The following is a 26869-nucleotide window of genomic DNA, read 5'->3' as shown; positions in this document are numbered from 1 at the left end:
AGGTTTGTCATTGCTTTTCTCCCAAGAAGCAGGCATCTTTTAATTTCGTGACTGCTGTCACCATCTGCCGTGATCAAGGAGCCCAAGAAAGTAAAATCTCTCACTGCCTCCATTTCTTCCCCTTCTATTTGCCAGGAGGTGATGGGACCAGTGGCCATGATCTTGGTTTTTTTGATGTTGAGCTTCAGACCATATTTTGCGCTCTCCTCTTTCACCCTCATTAAAAGGTTCTTTAATTCCTCCTCACTTTCTGACATGGACTGGTAGATTTCTCTTTTATTTTTTCCTAAATTTGCATCTATATGTATAAATCGGCACGCCACCAGCACCTCCGAGGAGCACTGAGGTACTCCTTTCTAGAGAGCTGCTGCCAGCCAGTGTAGGCAATGCTGAGCTGAATGGACCCAAGGGTCTGACTCAGTGTAAAGCAGCTTGCTATGTTCCGAATGGAATTTATGCAATGCAATATACACTTTACAGATATGTACCTTTTATCCATGGTGTCATGGGCTTTGAAGACACTCTAACTCAGGACACAAGGGAGAAACGTGCTAAGAAGAAGGCCCTCACCATGATCATTTCCCATCTGGAAACCTATGTCCCCACTGTGGAAAGATGTGTGGATCCAGAATTGGCCTCCACAGTCACCTACAGACCATTGTTAAAACTGTGTTCATAGAAGATAATCTTACTCGGCAACAAGTGATCGCCAAAGCTTTACAAATGTAAAAGAAGAGGAGGGGGAGAGAGAGAAGCAGGCAGCCTGTCTGAAGTATGAAGGAAGAGGCTCTGGAGGGGGGGGGGGACAGAACCCTTGTGACCCTAGATTCAAAACATGTGGCTTTGCACTCTCTCAATTGTGGAGTGCAACTCCAGTGGAGTTAAAAACACTATCGGAGTTAACCTGCGGTGGAATATAGGTTGTTAAACCCTTTTCCTCTGAATGTGGAAAACCTGTTCTGAACTTTTCCTTGGTTTTGGTAGTGGGATGATCACACACCAGAGGTAGCCATTGTGGTGCCGTCCAGATATTGATGGACTCTGCTTCCATCATCCCTGGCTATTGGTCATACTGGCTGAGATGTCTAATATTTTATTGTGCTTTTAATACTGTTGGGAGCTGCCCAGAGCGGCTGAGGAAACCCAGCCAGATGGGTGGGGTATAAATAATAAATTTATTATTATTAGCATTAGCATTAGCATTAGTGCAGCAACACAGATGGGATGGCCGGACCACAACGGCTTCTCTCTGCTACATATTTAGGTATATATCCACTTTAGGTAAAGGTAAAGGGGCCCCTGACCATGAGGTCCAGTCATGACCGACTCTGGGGTTGCGGCGCTCATCTCACGTTATTGGCCGAGGGAGCCGGCGTACAGCTTCCAAGTCATGTGGCTAGCATGACAAAGCCGCTTCTGGCGAACCAGAGCGGCACACGGAAAAGCCGTTTACCTATCCACTTTACCCATTTGTATTTGTCTGACCTTCCATCTTCCTGTTCTCCCACCCCCAATCCATTCATCTCTAAACACACACATCAAGAATGATTCAGCTGCATTTGGCCTTTCTCATCCAAATTGAAGAAGGCACTTTCCTTTTCTAGAAAAAGAGGTGCCAAAACTCACCACGAACGCCTCCCTTGCTCTCTCATAAATGGCAACAGCGCCCACCTGAGAGGTGGCAGAAGTTCTGGCTGAAAATAAGGCCCAGCTAAAATAATTTTGTTTGGGTCCCTCCCTCCCTGCTCCGGATAAATTCAACATTTGCAAAATATTTTTGTTCCAGATTTAATTGAGATACACGCAATTCATCATCTCTCCCTTGGGGGGGGCGTGAATTCTGCTCAAAATAACAGCACCACCCAGATGACTCATTTTAGAAAAAAATTGTAAACATGAAGAAATCATCTCTAAACAGCTGCAGTTAAAAAGCAATTTTGAGCATAAAGGGAAGTTTTTGGTGAATATAAAGGGAAGGTGAGGGGAAATAACTATATTTGTCTGTGGAGTTCAAAATATTATTGTGTGTGTGTGTGTGTGTGTGTGTGTGTGTGTGTGTGTGTGTGAAAAATAGACTTTTTGCCCACTAGCTAGCTTAAATAAATATATAGGCATGGCCCTATAGACTGGGTGCTGCTGTCTTAGACGTACTGGGGTGCAAATGTTGTTTGGATAATGTAAGCTGGAGAGGGAAGTTTCCAAAAATCAGTCCTGGGGTGAAATCAGGTCTAGGACAGAGACAAGGCTAGCCTTGAATCCTGAAACAGGAGGGCAAAGATTGGGAAACAGGGAAACAGATAAAACTGGGAACAGGCAAGAGATGCAAGCCAGGAGGCTGAAGTCTGCAGAGGGCACAGAAAGTAGAAACCAAAGGCAGGGTTGCAAACAGGATTTCTGGGCTCAGAACACTGGACTGCATTGGATTGAGCCTTCCATCCCACGTACGTACAGAAGACGACACAAATTTGCATACCATTTGCATATGCTTTGCGTCACATGCAAATCTGTGTATCAAGATGGAGGGCACAAATAGAAATCAGGCACAAGTAATGAGATGTCTGGTGGACAGTGTGTTGAGAGGCAACATTTCCCCCATAATTGTATTTCCATACAGGAAAATGCTAAGTCTGCTGGGCTTCTGCCTTCTGTATAGCTGTTAAAAAACACAAGAGCTCATTAGAATAATTTTATTGAAATGGTACCAATGGTATGGTCATTCGGATATGAAGAGTAAGCTTATACTGAGGGTGTTAACAGGAAGTCCAGATTAATTATTATTATCTTTTTTGTTTTTGTTTTTTTATATTGTTTTTTTTTGTTTGTTTTTCTTCCCTTACTTTGTTTTTGTGTAAGGGATTCAAAATTGTTTATCTTGAATGATGTTAAACGATATTATGATGAATGTACAATTTTTTTGTTCTTTTGTATGGTTAAAAAATTAATAAAATAAAATAAAATAAAAATTTCAACACAAGAGCTCTGGTCTCCCCACAATTCGAACCCTACACTATGCAAAAAAAACAACAACCATGTTTCAAGAGTTGGGAAAGAGCTAGGGTCTTTCGTAAGGTGTTCTTAGGCTTGCAATGCAACAATCACTGCAAGACCAAGGTCGACATGACCACGCTTGGATAAATTAAAGAGAAAATTCCAGCCGTTGTAGTTTACCCCTCACAAGAGCGACAATTCCCAGCACCCCTTAACAAGAGACAGTACCCAGAATTCTCTGAGGAAAAGAATGCTCTGATTGTGATTAAAAGATATAATGTGCCCATGGCCTTAGGTAAAATCCTTCCCTTCCCTCCAGCTTAAAGGTAAAGGGACCCCTGACCATTAGGTCCTGTCGTGACCGACTCTGGGGTTGCGCGCTCATCTCGCATTATTGGCCGAGGGAGCCGGCGTACAGCTTCCAGGTCATGTGGCCAGCATGACAAAGCTGCTTCTGGCAAACCAGAGCAGCACATGGAACACATATCTACTTGCATTTTGACGTGCTTTCCCTCCAGCTTAGCCCGCCCCTAAACAGGACTGCCTTCAAATGTCTTCTAAAAGTCATGATATAGCATAGTCCTCATTCTCAGTTATGAATGCTGCCAAGCCAGAGACACACTAAAAGACGGCAACTCTCAGTCACCCTGTAAGGTAAAGGTAAAGGGACCCCTGACCATTAGGTCCAGTCGTGACCGACACTGGGGTTGCGCGCTCATCTCGCATTATTGGCCGAGGGAGCTGGCGTATAGCTTCCAGGTCATGTGGCCAGCATGACAAAGCCGCTTCTGGCAAACCAGAGCAGCACATGGAAACACCATTTACCTTCCCGCTGTAGCGGTTCCCATTTATCTACTTGCACTTTGATGTGCTTTCGAACTGCTAGGTTGGCAGGAGCTGGGACCCAGCAACGGGAGCTCACCCCGTCACAGGGATTCGAACCGCCGACCTTCTGATCAGCAAGCCCTAGGCTCAGTGGTTTAACCACAGCGCCACCTGGGTCTCTGTAACCCCCCAAAAATTCCCCCCCAACCCCCCACTCTGTTTCATGGGATATGACTGGCCTTTTGGAAGTGGGGACCGGGCATTTCGGGGCAGCTTTGTCTTATATTGCTCCAAGCAGCCTATGTCAGGAATAGGATTGCACGGCAACCCTTTGATGCTGGGCATGTCTACTTAGGTGTAAGTCCCAAAGTCAACAGTAGGATCAGACTGCACAGCTTCCATTCGAAACATGCACTCTCTTAGAGATAATTTCCATTGGCAAAACTTTGTCTTCTTCCTGACTTGAACCACACTGCCAAAGTTTCCCCCTAAGGTTCCCGGTCTACCAATCACACCATTCCAGGTACTAAAGATCATCACAGATAGAAAGGACTTGCGGAACTTGGAAGAGGTTCAAGAGTTGGCGAGTCCTCAGGAACAGCGAGAGTCTCTCTTGCCTTCACTGAAGAGTGAAGACAGAACCTTTTTTTCTGTATCCCAAGAGTCTCTGGGTTCATCATGTTTTAAGGCCCAAAGAGAGCGAAAGGGAAATGTGTAAAGGCAGAAAGGCATGACCCCATCTCTAACGCTGCAGCCAAGAGAGAAACAATCCGTCAGTTCTGGGCTACTTTTCAAAACTTGGTCTTGCACAACACAAGGCCTGCCGCACAGAATGTGGAAGGGAAAATGTGAGGCATTTTTGACAGAGCTGCACTCCTGAAAGGAACATCCAAATTCCGTTTTCCAACACGGAAAATTTTCAACATTCTTCAGATGAAAATAGGGACAGTTCTCTTCTTGGTCCTCCCCTGCAGAGCATTTTCTATCATAAGAAGGGCGAATGTCAGCACCACAAGGAACGGGGCACAGGAAACAGACCCTCCACCATTTTGAAAAAACAACAACCCTTATTCCTGATTTTATTTTATTCTTTGGTAGATTTACAAAAAGAAAAACACACACCAATAAATAAATTTTCAGAAAGCATTAAACAAAACTGTTATGTATCGGTTTAATATGTGTACATGAGTTTCATTGCTAACAACAAAACAAAACAAGACCCCCCTTGTGCTCTGCTCCACTCCCTTTGTCTTCCTTCCCAGAGCGGTCCTGCCCTCTGCCTGCCCCTCAGACCCTACATGCATTTTTCTGGAAACTTCCAGAACAGAAGAGGAATGGGATGCCTCTTGTCCTTGCTCATGGAGATGTCTGTGTGTGGATTTTCAGTGCCATTATGACCTCTATATGCACTCCTGCACAGGAATTGGTGCTGCAGAAGGTAAAATGATAGGAGAGGAAAACTGCTGTATGAGAAGTCAAAGTTAAGACTAACTGCAAAGCGAAATGAGCTCTAGGTGAGGCTGGCCGTAAGGACAGTTCAGAAACTACAATTGTTCCAGCCGCCAGCGATTTGGCACGGGCTTGGAGATGAGACTATATTTCTCTGATCCTTAATAACAGAGCTAGCTAACCTTTTTTGGGGGGGGGCTGAACTGGGGTGCTGACTTTGCAAGAGCAAAGCCCAAAACCAGAAAATGTTTGGAATGGGCTTTTTTTGGCTTGTGAAATCTGTTCCGCTCTGGGTGTTCTCCTCTACTGCAGGGGTGCCCAAACTTTTTTCAAAGAGGGCCAGATTTGATGAGGTGAACATGCATGAGGGCCGACCAAAGTTGTTGAGCTTCCTTTAGGGTTGAAGTTGTTGAGCTTTTTAAACAATTTTATCCCAAGGTTGTTGTGCTTCTTTTAGGATTAAATCGACCACCAGGCCAGATTGGGCCCCCCAAACGGATTTTGGACATGCCTGCTCTACTTTCAAAGTAGGTGTTACAGTTACAGGTGGGTAGCCATGTGTTGGTCTGACGTAGTCGAAACAAAATTAAAAAATTCCTTCCAGTAGCACTTTAGAGACCAACTATGTTTGTCATTGGTATGAGCTTTCATGTGCATGCACACTTCTTCAGAGTGTTACAAGTTAGCTTCTTTTATGACGTTGCTTTCTGATTTTTATGGATCTGCAATTTTTTGTTGCTATTCGTTGTGAACTGCCTTGAGTGAAAAAAGATGGGGTTTCAAATGGTTGCAATAAATTGGGGGGGGGGGGTGCAATTATTTTGCAAGTGCCCAATTTGCTGAAAACCTTTTCAGCCATTCCTTCTCAAATCCCTCTTTTTTCCCAATGCAGTTTTTCTGTGCACACTCTATAAGCATACCACATTTCCGTTTCAAATATTCTGATTATTTCTACTTGTAGTTAAGTATTTTTATTTATTGACTTGATTTGGGGTGGGCCAGCTGCCCTCCCACCCCCCGCGCCCGCCCTGCCTATGCCCCTGCAGTTCCCAGCAGCCGGCATTCAGGGATTTATTGCCTCCAACTGTGGAGGTAGAATCTAGGTCCCAGGGTTAATAGCCACAGATGTGAGGATGTTCTGCACAAACCTAGGCTGTGTACACACCATATATTTAAAGTACCCCATGCATTGGCCCTTTCGCACTGATTTTGGTCACATCCATGCCGTATATTTAAAGCACGTGGCTTCCTTCAAATAATCCTGGGAGCTGTAGTTCCCCCTTCACAGAGCTGCTGTTCCCAGCACCCTTAAACTACAGTTTCCGGGATTCTTTCGGCAGAACCCGTGTGCTTCAAATGTCCGGGGTGTGTGCAGCCGCAGCCGCAGTCCAGAAAAGCTGTGCAAGGGATCCTATTTGCTTGCCCGAGTGAGCTTCCTAGTAGAGTGGGCCCACAGTGGAGCATGTGCGTCACACGAGGGAAGGCGTGCCAGTCGGGTGTCTTGATTTAAGTGATAGAGGGAAGGGAAGAGCTTATCCAAGCCAACATTATGCCATCAATGATTGTGCCAAAAAATGTCCTGGCAGTGGGAGAGGCCGGGAGTTGGAAGAAGGTTCTTGGCTGGCAGCCAGAGGTTGGGTGGGGAAGCCAGGGTGAATTCAGGGACAGCAGAGCGGTCTCTGTGGGGAGAGAAATAGTCAGAATGTTGAAGCCAAGGGCTTTTGGTTCTTCGACCTGAGTACAATTCCTTAGCAAATCCTTTTACTTTAGGCTACAAAAACCGAAGCTCCAGTGAAAGCAGGCATGTCCAAAGTCCATTTCGGGGGCCTAATCCAGCCCACCGATCAGTTTAATCTGGCCCCTGTGGCAGTTCATTTCCTGGGGTAAAATCCTAAAAAAAAGCCCAACAACTCCAATCCAATAACAAGCTCAACAACTTTGGCTGGCCCTTTGGTTGGCCCTCACGCGTGTTCACTTCATCAAATCTGGCCCTCTTTGAAACAAGTTTGGACACCCCTGAGTGAAAGAAATTGATCCCTATATAAAAACCAACAACGATGAAACCAAGTCAAGTACTGCATTTGGGGTTTGTTTGTTTTTAAATCAACAATGGGATTTGCCACCATGAGTTATAACGGTGAACACCATAAAGGGGGGTTAGGCAAATCCGTGGAAGATAAGACTTTCAGTGGCTATTAGTGAAGATGGCTTCCCATGCTTCTGGACACCAGTTGCGTGGAAGAGTGTGGTAGCCCTCATGTCCTGCTTGTGCGGTATACCTGAAGGAGCGTCTCCACCTCCGTCGCTCTGCCCGGACACTGAGGTCCAGCGCCGAGGGCCTTCTGGCGGTTCCCTTGCTGCGAGAAGTCAAGTTACAGGGAACCAGGCAGAGGGCTTCTCGGTAGTGGCACCTGCCCTGTGGAACGCCCTCCCACCAGATGTCAAAAAGAAAAACAACTACCAGACTTTTAGAGGACATCTGAAGGCAGCCCTGTTTAGGGAAGCTTTTACAATCTTTAAGAAATGAGTGTATTTTAATGTTTCTGTTGGAAGCCGCCCAGAGTGGCTGGGGAAACCCAGCCAGATGGGCAGGGTATAAATAATAAATAATAAATAATAAATAATAAATTATTATTATTATTATTATTATTATTATTATTATTATTCCCACAGAAATCCCTTAGAATCAAAGAGTTGGAAGGGACCTTAAGAATCATCAAGTCCAACCCCTCTGCAATGCAGGAATATGCAGCTGTCCCTTATGGGGATCGAACCTGCAACCTTGATGTTCTCAGCACCACGCTCTATCCCAGGCTTCCTCAACCTCGGCCCTCCAGACGTTTTGAGACTACAATTCCCACCATCCCTGACCACTGGTCCTGCTAGCTAGGGATCGTGGGAGTTGTAGGCCAAAAACATCTGGGGGGGCAAGGTTGAGAAAGCCTGCTCTAACCAACAGAGCTGTCCACCTGGTCTGGTTGGTCAGTGGAGCAGATGGGCCTTTGGCTGCCTGGTCCACCAGGTCTCTTAAACGGGTGACATGCATGGATTAGAGTCAGTGTGATTATCGCCAAAGTTTTGCAATCTGATTTCCAGGAATCTCACCCTCTTTGACACCCACCGCTAAAATTGAAGACAAGGCAGCTGTGGCTTCTGTTTCCGGTTTCCTCCCTGCACGTAGGCTACCTGACCTGCAGCACACATGAATTCTTGTTTGTTATGACAGGCAAAGGAGGACAATAGGCAAAAGGAAGATGGGGAGGGGGGAGGAGAAACGCTGTGTTGCCTTGCTTCCTGATTCACAGCACTTCCAGGCTTCCCCTGTTTTAAAGTGGATTTGTTGGAGCTCTTGCACAAGAAAGCTGCCCCCAAAAGATCAGAGCTTTTGCAATAAAGGGACAGGGAATATTCAGTGGAAATAGGATTTGCTTTGATGCAACGTCATCTAACCTCCCTCAAATGTTTCAGAATGACTGCTTATTAAACGTCCAACATTGTCTCCCTTCCCAGTTGACAAATCAGGATGAATGCTCCAGTAAACCATCTGAAGTGGCTTCAGATACAGTGGTACCTTGGTTCTGAAACTTAATCCGTTCTGGAAGTCCGTTCCAAAACCAAAGCGTTCCAAAACCAAGGCACGCTTTCCCATGGAAAGTAATGCAAAATGGATTAATTTGTTCCAGAATTTTAAAAACAACCCCTAAAACAGCAATTTAACACAACTTTTACTATTTAATGAGACCAGTGATCCATAAAATGAAAGCAATAAACAATGTGCTGCAGTCACAAAGTCAATCAGTCAGTAGCTGAACTGGGTTCCACAGTGTCGCAAAAACAGCCACAAAAACAAAAATGAAATATAAATAGCAAAAACAGACAGACCTCAGCATAACACTCGAAACGGAGCAGGTTCAGCTTTTGAAAAAAGTTTGCAAACCGGGACACTTACTTCTGGGTTTGCAGTGTTTGGGTTCCAAGTTGTTTGAGTACCAAGGCATTTGAGAACCAAGGTACCACTATATAAAGGTGGAGATATCTGGCGCCCTTGATATTTTCTCATAGGAGCAACCTTAGGATTTATTTATTTATTTTACTATTTTTGGTCGAGGAGGATGAGGATGTGACAGAATGGACTGCACCACTTCCGTCTACAGGTGAATGTCCCCTGTCCTCCAATGAAAACAAAGAAAAAGAAATCTACTTGCGAGAGAAAACTAGCACATCAGCTCTGTGCCACCTGTGCTAGCTTTCTACCTGCAGGGAACTTTTAATGTAGGAAGCCTTTAAACAGGTAACCCACTGGGTAGGAGAAGAAGAGTTTGGATTTGATACCCTGCTTTATCACTACCCTAAGGAGTCTCAAAGCGGCTAACATTCTCCTTTCCCTTCCTCCCCCACAACAAACACTCTGTGAGGTGAGTGAGGCTGAGAGACTTCAGAGAAGTGTGACTAGCCCAAGGTCACCCAGCAGCTGCATGTGGAGGAGCGGGGAATTGAACCCGGTTCACCAGATTACGAGTCCACCGCTCTTCACCACTACACCACACTGGGTACAGTCTAAAACAACATGGTCCATGCAAATCTCTGATCTACAGAGAATATTGGGGTGTGCATTGACAAAAGGCATCCCCACCTGCGGCTGTGACTGGTGGGGTGCAATCTGCCATCTCAGAATGTCACCTCATTCTCTAGCATGTGTAGACATTGTTATAAGAATTTTGAGGTCACACATATATATATGTATTAAATGTTCATAAATGTACCAAGCAAACAGTACAGGAAGACAGGCCTGAAAACCCATTTTGACTCTCCCAAACTGACCAGAATTAAACTGATATCCATCTTGTTGTAGGAGTTTCCCCCACCCCACTGAATCACACACACACACATTTCCACATTTCTAGCAACTTGGGAGCCATAATCCTGTCAGCCGGAGGCTCTGCCAACTGGACATTTCCCCATCAATGGTGCCAGACTGCTAGCCATCTCATTCACAATGGAAGACTCCTCCAAACAAAAGACAGTGATCAACTCTTACGAAAATGTTAATTTCTCTTTGTGTTTAGGAATTCACACCTGGGAGGGGTGAGAGGAGGACTAGGAGAGGTGTCAAAAGTGCTCAGATTTCTACCTTGAACCCTCCTTTTTTGTGAGGTATTGATTACATAGCTGTGATGTAGGAATGATGTATTGGGGGTGTTTCTTGGTGATGGGAAAACTGATAAAAGTGGAGGTTCTCTTTTGTTCTGGGTTCCTTCCTTGTTCTCCTGCGTGAGGGGAAGGACCCTGTTGCAACAGCAAAAAATAAAGGCTTTGCTTCTCAAACTTCTCTGGTTGGCCTCTGTTATATTCTCCGACCGATGGAGAACCCAATAAGGGCTCTTGTGTACCCCCATAAGGGAATAAGGGCAGATTTTTGCTTATAACAACTGGACCTTACAAAGCTCTCTTGCCCAAAAGAGAAGAATGTGTGAGCATGAGAACAGAAGACAAAGCAATAGGGTGAAAAGGAAGGGGGGAAGCACACTTAGAGCTTAATTGTGTGCTTTTAGAGCTATATATATATTATAAACTATTAGAGTTTAATAGTGTTGAGCCAAGCCAAAGTCCTACCTTACACCTGGAGGTCACCCCCGAGTCCAAAAGGAAATGGAAATTTTGAATTCGGCTCAGCAGGAGCACTTTGCTACCACTTTCTTCTTTCAGATGATACCGGAGACAGAAGGGAGGGAGGGGTAATAACCACCGGTGTTAATCTGCGGCGGCAGGGAAGGTGGATGGAAACACTTGCTTAGCAATTTGCAAAGCTGCGCAAGCAAATCCCAGCCCCAAGGATGAATGTGGGTCAGTGCTGGTGTGGAAGAGGAAGCCGAGAGGCGGGCAGACTATTCAACGTTGCATCCTTTTACGTAATTAGGGCTGAGAGGTAGAGGTCTCCCAAGAGGTATGGGGAAGGAACCGGAGAAGCTTGTCCCCTTTACCCCCTCCCCCCCAAAAACCAGCAATATAGAAGCCAAACATAACATCAAATTCAGTAAGGTTCAATGACTGTGCCCCCTTTTCCTGCCCAAAGATAACCATCAACAGATGAGGAGGCAATGCTGTGTCCCTTCACGTTGCAGATGTGAGCCACCATCTGAACACCGAAAGCCAGGGAGAAAGCATCAAGCACCGCTTTCCTTTAACATGCTATTCTGCATGCAGTGGAAGAATTTTTCATCGTATGTGCCTCTATTTGCAATCCAACATGTATGCCCAAGATCATCTTCCACTATTATGCCCAGCCCTGCTCCCAAAGTAACTGCTTTAGCGCAACATGATCACTCCTTTTTTTGCACAGTAATAACAATAACTTTATTGTTTATATGCCGCCCATCTGACTGGATTGCCCCAGCCACTCCGGACAGCTTCCAACAAAATACTAAAACACAAAAGAAACACCTCAACCATTAAAAAACCATTGTCATTTACCAACCAAAGAAAGAGGATCGGTGATTAGAGCCAAAAATAAAAATGTTGATGCCCACTTGCAAAAACAAGCCTGCTGGAACAAAACAGTCTTCATCTACGGGCAAAAAGAAAAGAAATCAAGGGGAAAGAGAGCAAGCCCAACTTCACAGTGTAAAGCAGGCATCCCCAAACTTCGGCCCTCCAGATGTTTTGGACTACAATTCCCATCATCCCTGATCACTGGTCCCGTTAGCTAGGGATCATGGGAGTTGCAGGCCAAAATATCTAGAGGGCCACAGTTTGGGGATGTCTGGTGTAAAGTGTCCTGTATTCTGGGGGCAACCTCTGTCTTCCAACCCAAGAAGGCTTCAACCCTCGATGGGACACAGAGAAGGGCTTCTCATTCTGATCTTAGGGAATGGACAGCATAGTATCGGAGGAAACAATCACCAACCTATCCTGGACTTGAGCCATTTAGAGTCTGAAAGGCAGTCATCTTTATAGAGTTTTCAAAGTGACCATCCATTTGCCCAGAAGCAAACAGGGAGGCACCCACCAACACATCCTCGCAGTTGCATTTAGTATATCTCCATCTGGTTCCTGGCCACAGCTGCCACCCGGTCATCCAAGTGCAAAACCGAGACCAGGAGCAGAAGAATCCAATTCTTCAAGGGGAGTTGCTAACTCAGAGTCCGTCTCCTTCCTGACCAGGAGCACCTGCCTTGGCATACTTGACTGTAGTCACGGCTCTCCAGATGTTGTTGGCCTCTGGATCTTCCCAAAATATTCATCTCTTCGCAGATGCAATGCTGCAGCAAACGATGAAGAATATCCTCCACAACTTGCTCACCTACAGATGCAGTGCCTCTGAATGAAAGGAATGCTCCTTGATAGTTTTCCTGAAACCAGAGGGCATCCTTGAAACGGAAGACGGATCTGTGCTCTCCTAACGAAATTCTTTCATTCTGAAATACTTTCATAGCCAAGGTTGTGTTTAACCAAATGTATCAGGAAGCTGCCCACACATCGCTTCACATAAACAGAAGAGGAGCATTTCCAGAAGGTCACTGTTTTCGGGTGTGATGCAATCATCGGCCCACAAATTCAGGTTGCACAACTCAAGTAGACTTGGAACTTTTGTGCAACAAACCTGCTCCTCCGTCCCCAAATAATACAGACCTTTTGCCATAAGGAATGGCCATGTGTGAAATAACATTTGCTTGACGCACCTCCTCACAAGTAATTCAGAATGAATAAATAGCCAAAGTTGTAGCTGTTTCCCAGAACAGGAGTGCCACCCCGCCCTCAGAATTGTGGGTGCCTGTCACCGCAATACAGATGTGCAACGTCACATGCACATGCTTGCACAAAGTGAGTGTGGTGTCACACTCTGCCTCCACGTCTGACCCCCCCCCCAAAGGGTACCTCGCTGGCTGGCTGCAGAGGGCAAAGCTGAACTTTCACGGAGGCAGCATCACAGAGACTGGCTGGCTGCCTCCCTGCCAGCTGTGTTCATTGACTTTGTGGGTGCCCCGTCCCCACAATTATATTATTCTTGGTGCCCTAGCACCCACGGCCCCCTGGAGTTGGCTCCTACATCCCTGAAAAAATTAATCAGGATAAATGCTCTATGAACAGATATCCTGAAAGCAAACCAGACACGGAGCAATGGATTCAAACTACAAGAAAGAAGATTCCACCTAAACATTAGGAAGAACTTCCTGACAGTAAGAGCTGTTCGGCAGTGGAATTTGCTACCAAGGAGTGTGGTGGTGGAGTCTCCTTCTTTGGAGGTCTTTAAGCGGAGGCTTGACAGCCACCTGTCAGGAATGCTTTGATGGTGTTTCCTGCTTGGCAGGGGGTTGGACTGGATGGCCCTTGTGGTCTCTTCCAACTCTATGATTCTATGATCTTTAGGTCTGCTTTGAAATTATGCTTTGGCTACTGCCTGCTTAACGCCACTGAAATAGACTTGAGGACCATAATGCAGGCCCATGGAAAATAAAGAATCTGCTATTGTATTATTAAAAGGACGGGAAGTATCTAAGAGGGAAGGAATAGGATGAAATACAAGGGTGGCCTACTGTTCATATTGCAAAGAAGAATTTATTTTGAATTATATAATTTGTTTTTCGTATTTTTTCCGTATGTGATTTAACGAGAAGAAAATTCATGTTGTACTTATATATATCCTATGTTTTGTATTATTTTAAACAATAAAGTATTTCAATAAAAAAGAAAAAGAAACAAAAGAAATAGACTTGAGGAAACCCATTAGGCTTTCAGTCCTGTTATCAAGTAGCATATTTCAATGAATTATATAAAGCAGGGGTGCACAAACTTTTTTCAAAGAGGGCCAGAGGGCCAGATTTGATGAAGTGAACATGCGTGAGGGCCGACCAAAGTTGTTGACCTTTTTTTTTAGGGTTAAAGTTCTTGAACTTTTTTTAAAAAAAATTACCCCAAAATTGTTGAAATAAACTTCCCCAGAGACCAGATTCAACCAACTGGCGGGCCAGATTAGGCCCCCGAAACCGACTTTGGACATGTCTGAGGTTTTGCTGTTGAAGGAAATAGCGCCTTAGGCACACTCCTATCTCTCACTGGGAATTCTTTTGATCTAGGTATTAAAGACCCACAGAGGCACCCCCCCTCCCATCACAGCTGGTAGGATCCCAGCTAGAGAACAACAGGAATACTTTCAGGAGTACCCAGTACTGGCTCCGTTGGTGTCTGCCCTATGGCAAGCTCACAGTCATTTGTCTTGCCCTGTATTTGAAGGGACTAGGCACAGAAGCAATCTCAAATTTCTCAAAGGCAGCCCAGGTGCTCCTTCCTGGGTTTCAGCTAAGGCATGCAGCATCAGCAAAGTAGTGCAAACATACCTGCTTGCAGTGCTGAGGTCGCGGCAGGGCAAATTTTTATAGCTCTTCAGCAGGTCCTGAAGCAACTGCTTGAACAGCAAAGGAACAGCTGTTTCTAGTCCGCCAAGATTTGTCTTTCTGAATCTGGAGGAAACTCTACTGTGGCATAGGAGGCATGTGGGTGGGGTTAGGGTGGGTGTTGGAATGCTATAGAACACCATCAATTATGGACAGGCCAAAATAGCTCCCAAGAGACTTGTTCAGATGGTGTAAAAATTATTATAGCATCACAGCTGTTCCTAAACCTGCGCCCAGAGCCAGGCTGCATTTGGACTGCTTGCTCTCTAATTCGGGGGTTGTCGACCTGGCTCTGTGGGTGTCATGGCACCTGCGAAGGCCTTTGCAGGTGTCCCGGGGTCTAAACTTTCATTTAAAATAAAATGTATGGCTCTTGGCCTCCTAGGAAGAAAGTTACAAAACAAACTGTGCAGGCACCCTTCTAAGCAATTGAAGGGAAATGAGCCAGCCTGGCTGTTCACACCTGTTGGGGTGTTTAGCCAATGAGTGAAATCAGAGTTATGTTTGACAAGTGAGTTGTTTGGACAGCATGCAATAGGGATGCCAGGGGTCCCAAAGCTCTTCTCTTACCCCCTGACCTTAAGTGCACTTTTCCTGCTAGTCCCCATAGTTTGCCCTTCTGTTTTTTCCTACAAACTAGGCTCCATCTCTCCTATTGTAGATTCATCTGAGACTAGATACTCCCTAGAAGTTATTTTCTGCCAATACTACTACAGTAATTGCAGGTGGGTGTTTAAGAATCCCCTCTCCAAATGGGAAATGGGGAACATTTGACACCCCCCCAAAAAACAACAACTTAGTTATATCCCCTGTTGTGCAGGAGCTGATGCGCAGGTACTCATCAAGTTCTCATTGTACAGATAACTTATACTTATCTATTTCAGAAGTAAGTCTCTTTGTGCCTAATGGGGCTCACTCCCAGGTAAGCAGGCACTTTGGTTTAGGAGTGGTACTGGGGAAAACAATACTCTTGTGCCTTTAACAGATTTATCTTTGCAGTCGGGACCAGCAAGACTGCTGCCTTCCTATTTATTTATTTAGTCATTGTATTTATATCTCACCTTTTGCTCCAAGGAGCTCACGGTGCCCTACATGGCTCTCCCTCTCTTCATTTAGTTGCCACAACATCCCTGTCAGGTAAGCTAAGCTGAGAGGCAATGACTGGTCCCTTGGTCACCCAGCAAGGTTTGTCCCAAACAATTTGCGGACCCCCGGACTAAAGCATAGCTCCTATCCAAGTTTAAAAGGTAAAGGGACCCCTGACCATTAGGTCAGGTCGTGACCGACTCTGGGGTTGTGCGCTCATCTCGCATTATTGGCCGAGGGAGCCGGCTTATAGCTTCCAGGTCATGTGACCAGCATGACTAAGCCGCTTCTGGCGAACCGGAGCAGCACACAGAAACGCCGTTTACCTTCCCGCTTGAAGCAGTACCTATTTATCTACTTGCACTTTGACATGCTTTCGAACTGCTAGGTTGGCAGGAGCTGGGACCGAACAACTCCGCCACAGGGATTCGAACCGCTGATCAGCAAGTCCTAGGCTCTGTGGTTCAATTGTGTTGTAAAGTGCAGTATACAAATGTGACACTAGATGGCAAAAGTGAGCTGTGTATTTTTCAAAAAAAAAATTAAAGCATTTTCACAGCATTTTTTTATATGTGTGAAGTTTTCAGCTGGGTCTCTTGGCAAGTGTGAGGTTGTCCAGGGGCAGAAAGCGGAAAATCAGAAATGACTATATTCTTCCTATGTTATGTCATGCCACCCCCTGGCAGTCATTTTGTGGCTGGTACCCTCAGCGCTCACTCAAAATTTGAAATGTGCCCCCCCCCCGAACATCCTCTCCTTGGAAATACACCAGCCACAATACTCGCCTCTGTGACATTTCAGTACCAGGCTAAGATAAGACCTGTTATTTTGCCCTGGGTTCTTCTGGGATGCAAGTCCACTTCTAGGTTTTGTGCTGCAATTTTAAAAATTATAATTTTCACCTGCTCTCATTTATTTTGTTGAGAGTATTGTTGTTGTGGTTTTACGTACTGTAACCCACTCTGAGATTTTGAATGTAGGGCAGGCTAAAAATATCCTGGAACAAATAAATGAATAGTTTGAGGAAAGAATAATTGGACTCTTTGTCGCCTGAAGGCACATGACGAAGCAACCTTGGTAATGCTAAGCAGGTCTGGTCAGATCTGGGGAACCCTGTCCACAAACACCTTGTCTTTCATGGAAGAATGGCAGGATGCTCGTTGACACATAAATAAAACTGCACGTTTGCTAGAAGATTATCACTGGCAGGAATCCTCTGTCTAGTTCTGCCTTGCCTCCTCGCACAGGATGCCAGGGCAGCAAGCACATTGCAAAGATCTGCATGAGTCCCAAGACAAAATGCTACGCAGGCACCCCCAAACTTTGGCCCTCCAGATGTTTTGGACTACAATTCCCATCTTCCACGACCACTGGTCCTGTTAGCTAGGGATCATGGGAGTTGTAGGCCAAAACATCAGTTTGGGGATGCCTGTGCTACAGCCTGGAGGGCTTCTCGTTCTGGATTCCAGCCACTCCTTTTCCATTACCCCATTTTCTCCCCTTCAGCCAACAGTCGATTGGGATTCCCTAGCCACTGAGCATGCTGTTTTGCCCGCATTCCCGCTTTAAGCCCCCCCCACTGCAAAAAAAATATTTTTTAAAAAAATTGCAGACTCCCAAGTCTCCCCAAGCCTACCTGATACTCCCCTCTCCTTCATGAGTGGTGCCATTTTGCTAATAAAAAGGTAAAGGGACCCCTGACCATTAGGTCCAGTCATGACCGACTCTGGGGTTGTGCGCTCATCTCGCATTATTGGCCGAGGGAGCCGGCGTATAGCTTCCAGGTGATGTGGCCAGCATGACAGAGCCGCTTCTGGCGAACCAGAGCAGCACACGGAAACGCCGTTTACCTTCCCGCTGTAATAAGATAAAGATAAAGGGACCCCTGACCATTAGGTCCAGTCGTGACCGACTCTGGGGTTGCGCGCTCATCTCGCATTATTGGCCGAGGGAGCCGGCGTATAGCTTCCAGGTCATGTGGCCAGCATGACAAAGCCGCTTCTGGCAAACCAGAGCAGCACATGGAAACGCCGTTTACCTTCCCGCTATAGCGGTTCCTATTTATCTACTTGCATTTTGACGTACTTTCGAACTGCTAGGTTGGCAGGAGCTGGGACCAAGCAACGGGAGCTCACCCCGTCACAGGGATTCGAACTGCCGACCTTCTGATCAGCAAGCCCTAGGCTCAGTGGTTTAACCACAGCGCCACCTGGGTCTCCATACCTTCCCGCTGTAGCGGTTCCTATTTATCTACTTGCATTTTGACGTGCTTTCGAACTGTTAGGTTGGCAGGAGCTGGGACCGAGCAACGGGAGCTCACCCCGTCACAGGGATTTGAACCGCTGACCTTCTGATCAGCTCAGTGGTTTAACCCACAGTGCCACCTGGGTCCTAGCTTATATTTTGCTTATACAGGTATGTGGAGCAAAACTCCCAGCCTGAACACTGGAAACAAAGGGGATTATAGCACCCAATAGTCAAAGCTCTTATCTGGCATTTCCCTCCATAAAAGCATCCCGCAGAACTAGCTGAGATCAGTATTTTCCCCATGCTCCGGTCTACTTCTGGCGTAGCTTGAGAGTCTGCGTGTTCTTGCAACAGAATGGCTCTTTGCCCAGCAAACAGCATCCACCCCAAAGAACAACAACAGTAATCCTACCTGATCTCTCCCTAACCCATTTGTAGCACAAAAATGTCGTTTGTGCTCCATCTGGAACCATTCATACCCGTCCTCAGCATGCTGCTTTCAGTCTAGAATGATCCTGCTGTCCACAAGGACCTGCGTGGTTACCCAATACACCTCCTATCTGCACTATTCCCCCCCCCCTGCACACGCCCCAGATAACATGAAGGAAGAAGTCGTGGTTGTGATTCGCGAGCTTGGTGTGTGCCTACATACAAGGTTATTGTCAGGTGTAGATCCACCCCATCCGTTGCCGGGACCGCCTACAAGCATTTTCCAATGGACAGGCTGCAGAGTAATGCAGAATCCATCTGCGACGAACTTTTACGATCGGAATTGAAACCAGATTCTCAAGTCAGTAAGTGCTTTTCGGGGGGGGGGGGAGATGATGCAACAGATCTGGACTGTGTGTGCTCTGTGTAGAATAATCACTCAAGTTTCCATTGATTCCAGAATAAAGTGTCATGTGTACATGCTATACCTTTAGAGCACTGTAGTTTACCTCTCACAAAGCACAGTGCCAATAATCATTCGAGGGAAGGAATGTGCTTTGAATAATGCTCAAAGGTATGGTGTGTTAGACTTCGACTTTTAGACTTAAGGGTTTTGCCATGGCATCTCTGACCCTCCGATGCAAAAAAGGAGGTCCTGAACCACATTGAAGAGGTCTTTAAAAAAAATAAGAAAATACAATAGCAAGTAAATAGCAGGTGGCAAGGAAATGAAGAAGTATATTTCCATGCAAATGATAGACACGGGACAGCTGGGTAGTGAGGTCTCTTGAAAAGCAAATTACTTTGGAGCCATCAGTTGTTAGGTTATTTTCCTCACAATATCCTGAAGTAAAATGATAAGAGAGAGAACACAGATGGGGAAACAGCCTTCCAAGGAAAAGCAGTGCCCTTTTTAGCTATATGACCGTGTAACTTCAACTAATGCTCCTTCATTTCATAGGAACACAGGAAGGTGGCTCATACAGAGTCAGACCTACCTTGAGATGCCGGGAGATTGAATAAGGGATACTCTGCATACAAAACAGATACTCTACCACTGAGCTAATGCCCTACCTCTCCGTTTGCAACTGGCATAACTCCTGAGCTGCCAATTTTGAACAAAACAGCAAGGGCAATGAAAAAGTGACGAATTAATCGGAGGAATATACATTCAAAATCCTAACCAAAGTTATATTTTACCAAACAGAACTCTGTTATCATCATCCTCATACTTATACCATCAGTACACAAAGCATTTTACAGGATAACACACGCACAAAAAACCAAGACCGTGCCTTGGAAGAACTTAAATCTGCTAAAAGTAGAGGAAGCAACAGAGAGGAGGGAGAAGGAAAGGTGCAAGCACAGTGACATACTTAAGCTGCAATCCTAGCTCCATTTACCTTGGGCTTACTTACGGGTCGACATATATGGAATAGCAGTGGAAGGCTACATTTTAGTTGGAAGTGACTAAATCAGGGGTCGGCAAACTAAGGCCCGGGGGCCAGATCAGGCCCAGGTGCCTTCAGGATCCGGCCCACGAGCTGTCCGTGGATCGGCATGGGGATTATGTTCATTCGGGCTGTGCCATTTTTTCCCTGTGCCATCCCATTCCCGCCCTCCCTCACACACACCGCAGCAGCACCTCCTCCCTCCCTCCTCCCGGCTTCTCCCCACCCTGCCTAGAGGAGGAAGGGGGCTGGGCTGAGCTGGCTGAGCACCATTTTAAGCAGCCCCTCTCTGGAGCCAGCCCTTTCATGCCGCTCATCTTCCCGGCCCGCAGCTAAAACAATTTGCGGACCCCGGACAAAAGCATAGCTCCTATCCAAGTTTAAAAGGTAAAGGGACCCCTGACTGTTAGGTCCAGTCGTGACCGACTCTGGGATTGCGGTGCTCATCTCGCGTTATTGGCCGAGGGAGCCAGCATACAGCTTCCAGGTCATGTGGCCAGCATGACTAAGCCGCTTCTGGCGAACCAGAGCAGCACATGGAAACGCCGTTTACCTTCCTATTTATCTACTTGCACTTTGACGTGTTTTCGAACTGCTAGGTTGGCAGGAGCTGGGACTGAGCAACGGGAGCTCACCCCGTCGTGGGGATTCGAACCGCCGACCTTCTGATCGGCAAGCCCTAGGCTCAGTAGTTTAACCCACAGCACCTCCCACGTTTACTCAGAGTTTAATGAGACTTCCTCCCAAGTCATTATTTAGAAGATTGTAGCCTTATTAACAGGGACCCAGGTGGCGCTGTGGGTTAAACCACTGAGCCTAGGGCTTGCTGATCAGAAGGTCGGCGGTTCGAATCCCTGCAATGGGGTGAGCTCCTGTTGCTTGGTCCCAGCTCCTGCCCACCTAGCAGTTCGAAAGCACATCAAAGTGCAAGTAGATAAATAGGGACCGCTCCGATGGGAAGGTAAACAGCGTTTCCGTGCACTGCTCTGTCTGCGGACAAAATGCTGGCTCCCTCGGCCTATATAGCGAGATGAGCGCCGCAACCCCAGAGTCGGACACGACTGGACCTGATGGTCAGGGGCCCCTTTACCTTTACCTTTTAGCCTTATTAACACACTTTTGTTTGAGAGTCTGTTCCATTGAACAAGGAATCGAGCCAACACTTACCTGGGAGAACAGGTGACTTCTTGGCGTATGTAGTTGAAAATTAATCTGACTTGCTGGCCTGACAACTCAGCATCGATCCAAAAGCTGTAAAATAAGCAAAGGACTAATGCACTTGCAGCTAAGAAATGATTGATTTCCTCTTTCTAGCTTCACCAGGAAAACTGGTGCTAGTACGTTCTGAGTAAAAAGAAAGAAATGTACCGTATTTGTATTAGCAGCTGAAAGTACCCATTAAATAGTTGATTCAGGGATAAACAAGGTGACACCACCCTTGGCTCTGACTAATGGCAAGTAATCTAAAACGGCTGACAAAGGCAATGTGGGTCAGTCAGCTGTGGGTCCACTCCCAAAGTCTGATCCCATTAATGCAATTCAATATTTTCAAACCTGATAAACTGACTAATCTATGACCAACTCTGAAGAATATCCAAGTGAATAAATTGTCACTTTTGATCAACATACAAGCACAAATGAACTTTTTCGTTATTGTTAGTTGAGATTTTGAAAGCCCTTAGGATTAGGGTTGCCAGACTCAATAGTGGACGGGACTTTTGTGCCTTTAATTGCCCTGCTCTCTTTTGAGTCCGGAAACCTTAAAGAGAAACCAGCAGACCCTTTGCTTGGAAATTAAACCCACTTCCACTAACTACCAGGAATTCAGCCAGTGGGACTCGCCTTTAAAGAGAACATTTAAGCCAGGGATCAGCAAACTTTTTCAGTAAGGGGCCGGTCCACTGTCCCTCAGACCTTGTGGGGGGTCGGATTAGATTTTGGGGGGGGGGGGAATGAACGAATTCCCATGCCCCACAAATAACCCAGAGATGCATTTTAAATAAAAGCACATCTTCTACTCATGTAAAAACACCAGGAAGGCCCCCACAAATAACCCAGAGATGTATCTCAAATAAAAGCATACATTTTACTCATGTAAAAACACGCTGATTCCCAGACCATCTGCGGGCCGGATTTAGAAGGCGATTGGGCCGGATCCGGCCCCCGGGGTCTTAGTTTGCCTACCCATGATTTAAGCAGTAATGTATTCCACCTGCGTCTTCAGTTTACACCCCACATTGTAAGCAGCACACCCAGTTCAGAAGCGTAGAGTTTTGCTACAGAATAAAGTGGGGCCTGCTACAACAAATTGTTGCAGGGAAGACTGCTCCTGTTCTGCATACTCCTTTCCCTTCCTTCCCAGTTTTCTGCATCCCCTGTTCAGCAGTCAGTGAGCCACTGAAAATGCTCTGTCTTCACTGTGATTTTTCGGGAGGAAGGGTTGGGGCTCCTCAGGGACTTTCGTTCCCCAAATATATAGTATATTTTGTACTTCTGCAAACCTCAGGGTTCCCCTGAGCCTGCTGCTACCTCCCTCTTGTGTGTAGGATGCTGTTCTGGTTACATAAAGATCCACACAGATAATTGATGAGTGTGCTATTGGTATATATAATGGCTGCCAATGTCCCTTTCATTAGCATCCGCAGGAGGCTTGTTACTTACAGTCCTGTCCCTGCCACACTGCTGTGTAGTATTTGAGTGGGCAATGTACAGTTGGAGACAAAGAATGGGCTCGACTTAGCTGGCATGGCACAGCTTTCAACAAAGGAGCATCTCAATTACTGCAGCTTTCTCTTCTAAGCAACAAGTAGCACAATCAGTTTCAAATGGTCCCCCCAGCCTCCACTCCCAGGCCCAAATTTCAGCTCCTTTGTGTCACAAACGCTGAAGTACATGGCTTGTCTTATAGTAAAATCTGTACCTGGGGCAGCTGTGCGGCACTTTAAACTGGTTCACATAACAGTGTACATATTAAAAATAAAGAATGCAGTTGTACCTAGAAAGCAGTTCTTTCTTTCTTTCTTTCTGTATACAAAGCTTTCAAGGGACAAAGGTTAGCGAGATGAACACTTAAATGGTATGCTACTTTGCTCTGTACAGGACATTTTTTAATACTGTGGAACCAGGGCCAGTGCTAGGGTTTTTATGCGCCCTAGGCGAGATCACCTTCTGGCGCCCCCCAGAGGGGTGAGAGAGAGAGAGAGAGAGAGAGAGAGAGAGAGAGAGAGAGAGAGAGTGTAAGGGCAGTCGGGAGGGAGGAGGGGGTGAGAGGGAAATACCGAGAGGGAGGGAGGGAGGGAAGAGAGAGAAGGAAGGAAGGAAGGAAAGAAGGAAAGAAGGAAAGAAGGAAAGAAGGAAAGAAGGAAAGAAGGAAAGAAGGAGTAGGTGGGTAAGAGAGAGAGAGAGAAAAAAAGAAAGAAAGAAATGAGGGAGAGTGAAAAAGAGTGGGGGAGCTCTTGCGAGAGGCAGCGGCAGGAAATATGCCCCGAAAGGAGGGCTTTCGGGGCGCTGATCCTGTAGCCACCTCTTGCAGGGGCGGCCGCGTCTCCCTTCTCCCGGCTCACTTGCTTTGGGGTGAGTGGCGAGGGAGGGCTCCATCTGGGCCACTTTCCCTCCCCCCGCCCCACAGTGAGCCGGGGAGAAGGGAGACGCGGCCGCCCGCCCCTGTGAGAGGTGGCGACAGGATCAGCACCCCGAAAGTGCTCCTTTCGGGGCAGTCATCCCGCCGCCGCCTCTTGCAAGAGCAGGCTTCCTCTCTCCCCCCCCCGGCAGGCTGGCCAGTGCCCCCTCCATTTCGGCGCCCTAGGCAACTGCCTAGTTCGCCTAAATGGACGCGCCGGCCCTGTGTGGAACATTCCATTACATCAGGAATGAGGAACCTGGGACCTCTCATTTGACGTTGGGCTCCAACTCCCATCAGCCCCAGCTAGCATAGCCAAAGGTCATGAATGATGGGAGATAGAGTCCAAAAAGTTCTGGAGGCCCACAGGCTCCCTACCCTTCCATAATTTAAATTAAACATAACTTGCAGCTTAGTAGAAATCCAGCTCCTCAGGGTTGCAAGAATAATCTTCCCCCAGTTTCCCCATTTGTGATTCTCTCCTTGGAGATGCAGGAGCTGGAATCCTGGACCTCAGATATACAAATAACAGCATCTTCTGTTGAAGTAGGAAGGAAGGGAAAGAGTGAAAGGGAGAGCCATCCTTAACACCTTAACTCCTGGAACATCCTTTACCTTAGATCAGATCTATGGCAGCAAAAAGGAGATGAAAGAAGATGTATGCTTTTGTAAAATCTCGGAATATCTTGCTCTGTACTCCAAGTGCTGTTGCTTATTTTTCGTTATCTAACCCTCCTCCTTTCTGCCAGCTGTCATTTATTGAAGAAACCACACCTTGTGGATGTTCCAAAACTTTATTCACATCATTGCTATTTATTTATTTTTATAGGTCAAGCAAAGCATTTTTGGCATCCATAAGCTATTTTTAAGATACAGCAGAGGAACCGAGTTGGGAAATTGTGTGTGGGGTGGTGGTGGTTTCTTGGTGTGTTTTTGTAGTTTTTGTTTTTAATATTCTACGTTTCAGAAGGCCAGCTGTAGCACAGACTGTGACTTGGGGAAATTACCACATAGGCTAGGATCTTCAGCGGGAGTGTTTTGGCCCAGTTCCATTTTTTACATCAGGGTAAAAATGAGCCACTTTCCAGCATCTTAGGACTTGTTCATTGACAGGGGATAAAGCATGCCAGTTTGAAAATTAAGGGAAGTGGGGAGAAGCTCCATAATTTAGTTGAGAACATTGATTTGTGTACTGATACTAGGGCTAAAATTGATGAGGTATGCTAGCTGCTATGCTGCTCCAGTGTTACAAACCATATCAACATGCTGGGGATGAGGGCAGATCTGCCATGAAAAGAGAGCTTTACCTCGTGGCATATGTAAGAAACAGCTCTTTATGTCCATGATGCAATCACCAGGCACATAACAGGCAGGGGCGTCGCAATGGGGGGGCGATGGGGCGGTCCGCCCTGGGTTCCACTCTGGGGAGGGGGCTGCCACTTGGCGCCCCCACCCCCGCGACTCCTAAGCCGAGCCTCCAGCCTCCTGGTAAAAAGTCTGCTCAGCGCACCGCCAAGTGGCACACCCCTCCGCCGCACCGAGTAGGCTTTCTACCTGGGGTTTGTAGCTGGAGGCACGCGGATTGGAATCGCCCTGCTACATAACACGTGATGAATAATAATGGTGACAACAGACACCCCTGTCTGGTGCCTTTCGTTATATCAACATTTTCTGTCAAAATGTTACTCACAATCAATTTTGCCTTTTGTTCAGAGTATATTGCATCTATACCCTCAAAAAAGATCCCCCATCATATCTTTTCCAGACTTTTCTTCATGAAATGCCAAGAAATATTATCAAAAGCCTTTTCTGCATCTATAAACATTAATACTGCTTGCTTATCATTCCTGGTCTCCAAATATTCTATTATATCCACAATATGCATTACCCTGAAATTAAATGAAATCAGACTATAAGAAGAGCCTGCTGGATCAGGCCAGTGCATAGGTGCCAAGTTCCGGATTGAAAAATCCGGGATCAGCAGCGCCGCAACATCGGAAGTCTCTTCTACGCACTTCCGGACATGTGTAGAAGTGACTTCTGGCGCTGCGGACATTTTGGAAATGGGCACAGCGGCATCGGAAGTCGCTTCTACGCATGTCCGGAAGTGTGTAGAAGCGACTTATGGTGCCAGTGCGGCACCAGAATAACATGGCTGTCGGCAGGAGCTCTGTAATCCAGGGGAATACGGGGTATTTTGCCATTTGGGACACCTGCGGGAAATGGTAAGAAAATACGGGGTTTCCCAGGGAAAACGGGGTACTTGGCAGCTATGGGCCAGTGACCCATCTAATCCAGGATCCAGTTCTCACAGTGGCCAACCAAATGCCTGTAAAAAACCAGCAGGCGGGATCTGAGCACAAGAGCACTCTTCCCTCCTGTGCTTTCCAGCTACTGGTATTCAGAAGCATTGCTGCCATCATAGCTAGGAGCCATTGAGAGCCCCCTCATCCATGAATGTGTGGTTTGATGGGGCACTGTTTAGGCGTGCCAAGGGCAGGGTTAGGAGGGCATCTGGCAGATTGGGCCTGCCAGTGCTTTAAGAAGGATTTGCTGTAGTTGTCAAGAGTACTGGGGCAGCATTGGGGAGACCCAGACTCAAATCTCTGTTCAGATTCAAAGCTCCTTGCCACACTGCCTCTCAGTCTGACAAGGTTGTTAGAAAAAAATGTGGGTGGGGGAAGAAGCATGTGTCCCCCACCCCTTTGTTAATCTGGACTTTGCTAGGCCTGCAGAACCAGTAACTGCAGCAAACTTCAAGCGCACTGTGTAGAGCACCCATGGTGGATCAAAATGGATGAGATGTACAACTCTGTGTCATTTCTGTGCAAGAAATGCATGGAACATTTTGTGCTCGACTTCGCGGCCTGATATAAGAGACCTTGGCATTCTGAAGGAATGATAAGATTAGAGAGAAACCTCACACAGATGAGATGTTGCCTATGGGGTAAAGGCAATAAACATGAAGCCAAAACGAAGGCAAAACCATAACATATTTTAGAAAGTCTGCATGAAGAATTGCTGATGAAACAAGGATTCCAGCTACACTCATGCCCTTCCCAGATAGCTTATGGAATTCATTGTCTATATATTTAGTGGGTCTGCCCGTGTAAGTAATGCAGAAGTTGGACAAGTCTATCCTTCTGCTAGAATTCCACATCAACATGAAATGTGTTAGGAGAACCATTTTACCAGGGTGGGGGGGTTTCCTGGGAAGGGGTTTCTTCTTCTTTTCCTGCCCAGCTCTTCCTTGTATGCTTTTGCCCACCTGATGGCCATAAGATTCTGCCCTACTGCCTTAGACTAGTGACTGTTAATATTGTTAACGGAAAATCTAAGGGCTCCCTTGGACAAAACAAGACTCCAACCGAGAATATCAGAGC

General features: G+C 46.4%; 1 protein-coding gene across 10 annotated transcripts in view; it reads right to left on the bottom strand.

Moving 5' to 3' along the window:
- CMKLR2 (chemerin chemokine-like receptor 2) overlaps positions 1–21235 on the bottom strand; it is a 28783-nt gene extending 7548 nt beyond the window's left edge. The window contains exons 1-2 of one of the 10 annotated variants that reach the window (XM_035137945.3): positions 21035–21235; positions 10876–10961 (exon numbers count right to left, since the gene is read on the bottom strand). The gene's annotated coding sequence lies outside the window, so the exon portion shown is untranslated. Of the gene's footprint in view, positions 1–2473; positions 2616–10875; positions 10962–12166; positions 13141–14597; positions 14728–21034 lie in introns of those variants that run through there. The other 9 variants (XM_088676040.1, XM_088676047.1, XM_088676055.1 and 6 more) reach the window with 9 other exon arrangements.
- Between the last annotated feature and the right edge of the window lie 5634 nt (positions 21236–26869).

Source organism: Zootoca vivipara, chromosome 1 (genome assembly GCF_965207765.1).
Source record: "Zootoca vivipara chromosome 1, rZooViv2.hap1.1, whole genome shotgun sequence".
NCBI classification, from domain to species: domain Eukaryota; kingdom Metazoa; phylum Chordata; class Lepidosauria; order Squamata; family Lacertidae; genus Zootoca; species Zootoca vivipara.
The sequence above is the reverse complement of the archived record's forward strand: the minus strand, read 5'-3'. Positions and strand labels throughout refer to the sequence as shown.